The sequence below is a fragment of the Neoarius graeffei genome, chromosome 12, assembly GCF_027579695.1.
Source record: "Neoarius graeffei isolate fNeoGra1 chromosome 12, fNeoGra1.pri, whole genome shotgun sequence".
Lineage (NCBI taxonomy): Eukaryota > Metazoa > Chordata > Actinopteri > Siluriformes > Ariidae > Neoarius > Neoarius graeffei.
The window spans coordinates 26,537,496-26,547,923 of record NC_083580.1 but is presented as its reverse complement, the minus strand read 5'-3'; the positions used below and the strand labels follow the sequence as shown (position 1 = coordinate 26,547,923).

Genomic DNA, 10,428 nt, shown 5'->3' with positions numbered 1-10,428 from the left:
ATATCTGTCCATGGGCAGTGAACCAGCATAGGCCCATCTGTCCCTGCCACTTTCACCATCAGCATGTTCAATGCCTCGATGCCATCATCCTCTGGATGTGAGCCTGTTGCGTACTCTTTAGCCTTTCTCTATTTCTTTGTCATCAGTGGTGATGGCTCGCTCTGATGAGGTGTCGTGGGGCGGTCCTCATATCCGGGTGGTGGACCTGTGACCTCTCTGGCAAAGCCCACTCTATCTTGCGTCTGGATAGAGTGGGCGTTACACCGGAGCCTGTGGGGGAGGTGCGCTGGGCGTAGACGATGTGAGGACTGGGGCTCCTCCCTCTGCTACTGGTGGTGTTGTAACAGGAAGTGTTGGGTTATTCTCATCTGGCTGTGGTGGTAGTCATTGTCTTGGGGGGGGGGCAGGCGGAGTTGAGGTCAGGATCAGCCTCCAACTTAAAACACTGAGAAACAGATGAGGGTCCTACCTGTCGTTTATCTCTCATGTGCCTCACTCTGCCACTCTTCAAATGCTTTCCAGTTCACTAAAAATGCCTCATTCTTTTTTTAAATTCTTGTCTAATTCATCCTTCTCTTTCTTATCTAAAGCCTTTTTTTAAGCCTTCCAACTGCCTCGAACTAAAACTTCCCCTATCGGAAAACCCGCATTCTTTTGCCCAGATATCAAACTGTGCTAGAAAGTCTTCCCCCAATTAACTCTCATGAATGTTGTTAGGCCTATCATATGAACAACCAGAGTGTCTTATCATGTGCTGTGTTGTGTCTTCGGTGCCTTTGTTATGGCATGAACCCATTTTACTTCAAATTACTTGACTCTGTTACAGAGGGGAAACTCTTAGTACAACTGTATGCGTAGAATAATGAAATAAAACTTAGATTCACAGTATATAAAACTTGCACCATCCATGCTGCAATTAGCAAGAAAAATAGAAATACGTGCGCACGTGCACACACACCGGCGATCTCTCACTCAAGAACTAAGGGAAACTTTAATCCTCGGCCGTCGCAGAGGTCGAAGTTCCCAGAACTTCTATTTTAGAAACCCAGTTCCTAGATCATTGACTCCTCACTGATATACGTGTGACACTAATGTCTGTGATGACACAGACATTAAATTTCACTGATCAGTAACTTCAGTACTCCTTTAATTTTGTAACTTTTAAATAAGGTAAAACAAAATTAGTGGTTCTTACCTATTTAATGATGGACTGCAGCGTTTCTTGCCTCGGGGCAGCAAAGAGCGTACCACCTCTTCTCTGAAGAATATGAGGTTAAAGATGGATGTTTGTTTCTCCAAGAGCGTCCTATGGTCCGCTTGCCACCCAGAAGACCACAGAAGTCATGCAGCCCACCCAAAGGATGCCAAGATTTGTCGTGGAAAAATGACAAACACCAACACCAGTCTTGTCCTTTTGCAAGAGAAAGGTTTATGGTAGAAATGGACAAGTGATGAGGGTTCGGCACACCCCTCATACTATCCCTTTGTTCTCTAATCTATATATACTCTCTACTAGATAAAAAGGAGACATCTATTGCATTACATCATTGCAATTACATGCCCTGATCATGTGCTGGGAGCGTGATCAGCTCTAAAGCTGATTGGATCATCTCTAATCGCTGGCTGGTACGCACGTCTGCTACGCACGTAATGAGCATGATAAGATGAACATGTTTCGGTGCAGAATGTCCTGAGTTGTTAGTCCTTGAAAAGGCAACACTCAGTAAAAAGGAAAATTTACTCTACATATATAAAATTTTTTAAAGTGTAGGGTTTTATGAAAGAGTGGCCAGAAAAGTAATTGCTTAAGAAAACCTGTTTGGAGTTTACTCAACAGCATCTGGCAGACTCCCCAAACACATGGAAGATTCTAAAATTGATCTTTTTGGGCATCATGGTAAAATGCCACATGTGGTGCAACCAACACCCTGAGAACACCTTTCCTATAGTGAAGCATGGTGGTGGCAGCATCATGCTGTGGGGATATTTTTCATCTGCAGGGACAGGAAAGCTGGTCAGGACTGAAGGAAAGATGGATAGCCCTAAATACAAGGCAATTCTGGAGAAAAACCTGTTTGAGTCAGCCAGAGGTTTGAGAATGGGAAGAAGGTTCCTGTTCCAGCAGGACAATGACCCTAAACATATTACTAAAGCTACACTGGAGTGGTTTTAAAGGGAAACATTTAAATGTCTTGGAATGGCTTAATCAATGCCCGGACCTCAATCCAATTGAGAATCTGTGGCATAACTTGAAGATTGCTGTACACCAACACAACTCATCTAACTTGAAGGAGCTGGAGCAGTTTTGCCTTGAGGAATGGGCAAAAATCTCAGGGGCTAGATGTGCTAAGCTAACAGAGACATACCCCAGGAGACTTGCAGCTGTAATTGCAGCTAAAGGTGGCTCTACAAAGTCTTGACTTTGGGGGGTGAATACCTATGCAGACTCCAGATTTGTTTTTTCATCTAGTCACAATACAATTTGCACCTTTGAAGTTGTAGGCATGTTGTGTAAATCAAATGGTGCTAACCCTCCAAAAATCCATTTTATTTCTTTTAATGTGACAAGACAAACACCAAGGGGGATGAATAATTTTGCAAGACACTAACTTTCAAACGGGAACAAAAATATTCCTCATCCCAACTGGCTAATCTGGATTCTCATTACAGTTGCATCCAATAAAACTTGATCAGATGAAGGAATGCATTCATTAAAAAAAAACCTTTTACACTCCACTATAAAGTTTTCACTTAATAGTTCATCCCATCCATCCATTATCCATAACCACTTATCTTGTGCAGGGTCGTGGGCATCCCAGCTGACTATGGGCAAGAGGCAGGGTATACCCTGGACAAGCTGCCAAATCATCACAGAGCTGACACATATACCCCTTTTCCACTAAATCAGTTCCAGGGCTGGTTCGGGGCCAGTGCTTAGTTTGGAACCGGGTTTTCTGTTTTCACTGACAAAGAACTGGCTCTGGGCCAGAAAAAACGGTTCCAGGGTAGCACCAGCTCTTTGCTGGGCTAGAGGAAAGAACTGCTTATGTCAGCGGGGGTGGAGTTGTTAAGACCAACAACAATAGCAAGACCGTGAGAGGGTGCCATTTTTAAATAAGCGACGAGATATCATGGATGCAGTAAAGCAGCAGTCATCCATTATTATTGTTGTTGCTGCTGCTTCTTCTCCATGTTGTTGTTGCTTCGATGTTCGCGCCAAGGTTTATGCAAACGCAGCGATGTAACTGATGTATACAGTGACATAATGACGTGGCTCCCCCTAGCACCCCGAGCTATGGAAAAGCAAACTGGTTCTCAGCTGGTTCGCAAGTTGAACGAGTTATGAACCAGCACCAACACTGGCCCCGAACCAGCCCTGGAACTGATCTGGTGGAAAAGGGGTAATAGACAAACAACCATTCACACCTACGGTCAATTTGGAGCCACCAATTAGCCTAAACTGCATGTCTTTGGACTGGGGGGGAACCAGAGCACCTGGCGGAAACCCACGCAGACACGGAGAGAACATGCAAACTCCATACAGAAAGGCCCCCATCAGCCACTGGGCTCAAACCCAGAACCTTCTTGCTGTGAGGTGACAGTGCTAACCACTACATCACTGTGCTGCCCCATTTTCATCTAATAGTGTATATACTTTAATACTTTGTGAACTCATCTTTTTTTATAGAAGCACCCTATTCTGTTTTCAGAGCCTAGGTTATTGGTGTTAGTTGATCGAACAAGTTTTTAAATATTGAAAACTGATTTGAGGCTCTTGAGGGTATCACAAAAATGCTGATGTTGCCCAGGCACAATGTAAGTTTGTGATAGGTTTTGATCTGTCTCTACTGAAGGAGGTTGACTTGACAAAGTATGATCTAGGAATGTAGACCTCTGCCACCTAGAAGATTCTGCCTTATGGATATATCTGGGAGCAGTCACTGACACAGACACAGCAGTTCAGAGATGTTTCTCAGGTTATCGTCAGACAAACATGAGTATATATTCACATTCAAGAGCGTGTTGTAGCTATATGATTGGCTCATGATTTAAGAAGCTGAGTTGTCTGTGTGTGACATAGTAATGTTCATGGGTGATGAAGCATTACATCCCTGGTTCAGACCACATTACTTTATGAAAGAAGAGAGACATTATATACTATTACATTACCTGTCAGGATCATAATCTAATGAAAGAAGAAATACATTACTGGTCAAAATAACCTTCATTAAGCAGAGAGCAGAATGTGCGAATGAAGGTAAATCTCAAGGATTTAACTAACCGAAACAAGCATCAATCAGACCAGCCTGTTCCAGTTTCAAACATGTCAAACATATACAGTGCCTTGCAAAAGTATTCATCCCCCTTGGTGTTTGTCGTGTTTTGTTGCATTACAAGCTGGAATTAAATTGGATTTTGGGGAGGTTGGCACCACTTGATTTACACAACAGGCCTACCACTTTAAAGGTGCACATTGTTTATTTACTGTGACACAAATAATAATTAAGATGAAAAAACAGAAATATGGAGTGTACATAACTATTCAGTCCCTTTTGTATGAAACCCCTAAATAAGAGCTGGTCCAACCAATTCACTTCATAAGTCACATAATTTGTTGATTAAGATCCACCTGTGTGCAATCAAAGTGTCACATGATGTCTGTATCAATCAACCTGTTCTGGAAGGACCCTGACTCTGCTACACTACTAAGCAAGCAACATGAAAACCAAGGAGCACTCCAAACAGGTCAGAGACAAAGTTGTGGAAAAGTATAGATCAGGGTTGGGTCATAAAAAAATATCCAAAACTTTGAATATCCCAGGGATCACCATTAAATCCATTATAGCAAAATGGAAAGAATATGGGACCACTACAAACCTGACAAGAGAAGGCCACCCACCAAAACTCACAGACCGGGCAAGGAGGGCATTAATCGGAGATGCAACAAGGACACCAACGATAACGCTGAGGGAGCTGCAAAGATCCACAGCGGAGATGGGAGTATCTGGGTGTTTTCACACTTGGTCCCTTTCGGCCATCTAACCAAACTCAGATCGATGACTCAGCATTTTTTGCGCATATGTGAACACTCCAACCGTACCCAGACCCCTTTAAAGCGAACCGAACTGAGACCACCTCAGGAGGTGGTCTCAGTACGGTTCGCTAAAAATCAACGGTACGGTTCGCTTAATCTGCGCATTGTGAACAAAAAGCACACCAGGTTCACTTCGCCTTTTTCACTGTAGTTTAACCTTCTTTGTTTGCCATAGTTGGTCATGTGACTGTAGCAGGGAAACTCAACTTCCTTTTGGAACTTACCACAGCCGCTTTACAGTTCTCTGAACTTAGTGTTATTTTCCTTAATCTGCACTATTTTGATCAAAGAATACAGCAGGGCAAGCATGGCAGCAGACATTTTGATTCAAGAGAAAATTACCCAGAATTATGTGCACTGGGGGTCTGAGGGCTCTAGAGGACCTGGTGTGAACAGAAAGAGGACTGAGGCCCCATCAAAGCTTAACTGGACCAGAAAGAGAACCCAGTCCTCTTTGTAATAAATTCACAGAGTGAACACAAAAAGAACCGAGTTCTTTTTCTGTTGGTCCACTTTTTGGTCCACTTAAAGAGGACTGAGTCTGGTTCCTTTAAAGGGGACCAGGTGTGAAAACACCCTCTGTCCACGGGACCACTTTAAGCCATACACCCCACATAATGGGGCTTTATGGAAGAGTGGCCAGAAAAAAGTCATTGCTTAAAAAAACAAAGCAAAACACGTTTGGAGTTTGCCAAACAGCATGTGGCAGACTCCCCAAACACATGGAAGAAGATTCTCTGGTCAAATGAAGATTAAAAATTGAACTTTTTGGCCATCATGGGAAATGCCATGTGTGGTGCAAACCCAACACCCTGAGAGCACCATCCCTACAATGAAGCATGGTGGTGGCAGCATCATGCTGTGAGGAGGTTTTTAATCTGCAGGGACAGGAAAGCTGGTCAGGACTGAAGGAAAGACAGATGGCACTAAATACAGGGCAATTCTGGAGGAAAACCTGTTTGAGTCAGCCAGAGGTTTAAGACTGGGATGAAGGTTCATGTTCCAGCAGGACAATGACCCTAAACATACTGCTAAAGCTACACTGGAATGGTTTAAAGGGAAACATTTAAATGTCTTAGAATGGCCTAATCAAAGCCCAAACCTTAATCCAATTGAGAATCTGTGGCATAACTTGAAGATTGCTGTACACCAACACAACCCATCTAACTTGAAGGAGTTGGAGCAATTTTGCCTTGAGGAATGGGCAAAAATCCCAGTGGCTAGATGTGCTAAGCTAATAGAGACATACCCCAAGAGACTCGCAGCTGTAATTGTAGCAAAAGGTGGCCCTATAAAGTATTAACTTTGGGGGGGGGGGGGGGGGGGGGATACTTATGCGCACTCCAGATTTCTGTTTTTTCATCTTAATTATTATGTCACAATAAAAAAAACGGCAATGTACACCTTTAAAATGGTAGACATGTTGTGTAAATCAAATGGTGCTAACCCCCCAAAATCCATTTTAATTCCAGCTTGTAATGCAACAAAACAGGACAAACACCAAGGGGGATGAATACTTTTGCAAGGCACTGTATTTATATCAGTTTGTCACCCTTAATTTAATGTCTCTTTTTTTTCTTAAACGGTTTGCCCTCATTCAAGAAAATGGAACATTTAATTCTCTTCATTCTTACAACCCCGATTCCAAAAAAGTTGGGACAAAGTACAAATTGTAAATAAAAACGGAATGCAATAATTTACAAATCTCAAAAACTGATATTGTATTCACAATAGAACATAGACAACATATCAAATGTCGAAAGTGAGACATTTTGAAATTTCATGCCAAATATTGGCTCATTTGAAATTTCATGACAGCAACACATCTCAAAAAAGTTGGGACGGGGCAATAAGAGGCTGGAAAAGTTAAAGGTACAAAAAAGGAACAGCTGGAGGACCAAATTGCAACTCATTAGGTCAATTGGCAATAGGTCATTAACATGACTGGGTATATAAAGAGCATCTTGGAGTGGCAGCGGCTCTCAGAAGTAAAGATGGGAAGAGGATCACCAATCCGCCTAATTCTGCACCGACAAATAGTGGAGCAATATCAGAAAGGAGTTCGACAGTGTAAAATTGCAAAGAGTTTGAACATATCATCATCTACAGTGCATAATATCATCAAAAGATTCAGAGAATCTGGAAGAATCTCTGTGTGTAAGGGTCAAGGCCGGAAAACCATACTGGGTGCCCGTGATCTTCGGGCCCTTAGACAGCACTGCATCACATACAGGCATGCTTCTATATTGGAAATCACAAAATGGGCTCAGGAATATTTCCAGAGAACATTATCTGTGAACACAACTCACCGTGCCATCCGCCGTTGCCAGCTAAAACTCTATAGTTCAAAGAAGAAGCCGTATCTAAACACGATCCAGAAGCGCAGACGTCTTCTCTGGGCCAAGGCTCATTTAAAATGGACTGTGGCAAAGTGGAAAACTGTTCTGTGGTCAGACGAATCAGAATTTGAAGTTCTTTATGGAAATCAGGGACGCTGTGTCATTCGGACTAAAGAGGAGAAGCACGACCCAAGTTGTTATCAGCGCTTGGTTCAGAAGCCTGCATCTCTGATGGTATGGGGTTGCATTAGTGCGTGTGGCATGGGCAGCTTACACATCTGGAAAGACACCATCAATGCTGAAAGGTATATCCAGGTTCTAGAGCAACATATGCTCCCATCCAGACGACGTCTCTTTCAGGGAAGACCTTGCATTTTCCAACATGACAATGCCAAACCACATACTGCATCAATTACAGCATCATGGCTGCGTAGAAGAAGGGTCCGGGTACTGAACTGGCCAGCCTGCAGTCCAGATCTTTCACCCATAGAAAACATTTGGCGCATCATAAAACGGAAGATATGACAAAAAAGACCTAAGACAGTTGAGCAACTAGAATCCTACATTAGGCAAGAATGGGTTAACATTCCTATCCCTAAACTTGAGCAACTTGTCTCCTCAGTCCCCAGATGTTTACAGACTGTTGTAAAGAGAAAAGGGGATGTCTCACAGTGGTAAACATGGCCTTGTCCCAACTTTGAGATGTGTTGTTGTCATGAAATTTAAAATCACCTAATTTTTCTCTTTAAATGATACATTTTCTCAGTTTAAACATTTGATATGTCATCTATGTTCTATTCTGAATAAAATATGGAATTTTGAAACTTCCACATCATTGCATTCCGTTTTTATTTACAATTTGTACTTTGTCTCAACTTTTTTGGAATCGGGGTTGTACATGTAAAATAATGGCCCTTTTCCACTGCATGGTACCAGCTCAACTCGACTTGATTTTACTTCCCTTTTTTTGGTTTTCCATTAGGTTAAAAGTTGTGGATAGTACCTGGTCCTTTTTTCTTTTTTTTTTTGTATCACCACTGTTGAGGTTCCAAGCTAGCTGAGGTGATACCAAAAGGTGACATGAAAACACTGTGGACTACTGAGTGGCCAGGGAGAATCATATCACTGTGTCATTACTGTGCGATATGGGATGTCCTGAACAAACCTTCCATTTTTAAATAGCATTATACTTACTTATTACCACGAGCTGGCCTAGTGGTTAGTGTGTCCACCTCTCAACTGGGAGATTGCGAATACTTAAGACCAAGATCAAAAAACTAGAGAGTTTTCTAAACAAAGAAGGGGAAAAAACGTATAGTGGGACTCAGTGTCAAACAGAGAGGCCAAAAACCCTATGTATACTCACTTCATTACCACGAAGGTACGAATTCCAAATTAAAAAAAATTCACAACTACAGCAAGGTGCTCATTCTTATTCAGTGAAGTGAACATGAGCAACAACACAGTGGCTCTGCAGAGCCAATTTCACCTAGGTACATTTACATTTAGGGATGCTTTGGAGCGCACTTGGGACCCAGTCATTATGGGCAACACCTGATGCTGATTTGAGCACAATCAACATGCTCTTTTCACAGAGTCTTTGCAATTATTCTGTCAGGTATGTGGCGGTAGACAGGTCTAAGTGCAGGAAGGGTGTTTATTAGTAAGCATGATACTGACAAAAACAAAACATAAGCGAACCCGAAAGCAGAGTCATAAACATGACTACAAATAAACATGACCGTGATAATGATAATATTTCACAAAGCCTCTGTGTCCTTATATGCACATGCTGATTGGGCTCAAATCAGTATCAGGTGTTTTCCATAATAACTGGGTCCCAAGTGTGTGCACCACGCACTCCAAAGGATCCCCGAATGTAAATGCACCTTGGGTTGCTTGGGTTCACTTCACTGGATAAGAATGAGCACTTTGCTGTAGTTGTGAAATTAATTTTTTTATGGAATTCTTACCTTCATGGAAGTGAAGTGAGCATACCATAGTGTCTTTGACCTCTCTGTTCGACACCAAGTCCCACTGAATGTTTTTTCCCCTTCTATGTTTAGAAATCTCTATTTTTCCCCCCGATGATGAATTACTTTTGGTAAATTAAAAAATCTGATGTTTTTGTTTCATTCAAAACAATTTGCATATCCAAAAATGCAGCAAAACCTTCCCATATGAATCAATAATAATTAACTTGGCTGAATGGAGCACTACAAGCTTGCCTCCTGTCATGGCGCCCTAGTTACCATTGGGATGGGGTCACATGACAGTGCAAAGCCTCTATAGAGATGTGAGTAGGGAGTCACACTCTCGCAGTTACCAGAGGACTGGCCCCCCATTGTAACTCTAGCTATTGTAATAGGTGAGAGGCTGAGGGCTATGGAAACGGAAATCGGCGCCGCCCGATGTGCCTTCAGGGCCTGGTTAGTACTGGGACTTGAGACTGCCTGGGAAGCCCAGATCCTGGCACTGGAGGGACTTTGATATTTTTTTATTATACTTCACTGATTATATGTGAGTTTTCACACCATTCGCATGCATGTTTGTATGTGCACATGAAACAGTGTCATGTCAAGCATATTAAGTCATAACCAGATCATAGCAGAAGTAGAATATCAGGATGAATCAGAGTGGTCCGTGTTGTATGAAAGGAGAGAAGGTTAGCACTCCCCTTGACAAGGATGGAAGAGGTCCTAGTGACCCACAACACATACAATTAAGGCACTGCCACCTACTTCATGACCTTTCTAACCATGTCTTACCAAATTTCCCCTGGGGATTATTAAAGTATTTCTGATTCTGTCCAGAGGTGGTGGTGGCACAGTAGTGTAGTGGTTAGCACTGTTGCCTCACAGCAAGAAGGTTCTGGGTTCAATCCCAGTGGCTGATGGGGGGCCTTTCTGTGTGGAGTTTGCATGTTCTCCCCATGTCTGCGTGGGTTTCCTCCAAATGCTCCGGTTTCCCCCAAAGACGTGCAGGTTAGGCTAA

At 42.6% G+C, this 10,428-nt stretch overlaps 1 non-coding gene across 1 annotated transcript; it reads left to right on the top strand.

The window, feature by feature from the left end:
• Window positions 1-10,077: 10,077 nt before the first annotated feature.
• On the top strand, window positions 10,078-10,201 carry LOC132895813 (U6atac minor spliceosomal RNA). The gene has a single exon (XR_009655848.1). It is a non-coding gene; the product is annotated as a U6atac minor spliceosomal RNA (small nuclear RNA).
• Window positions 10,202-10,428: the final 227 nt, after the last annotated feature.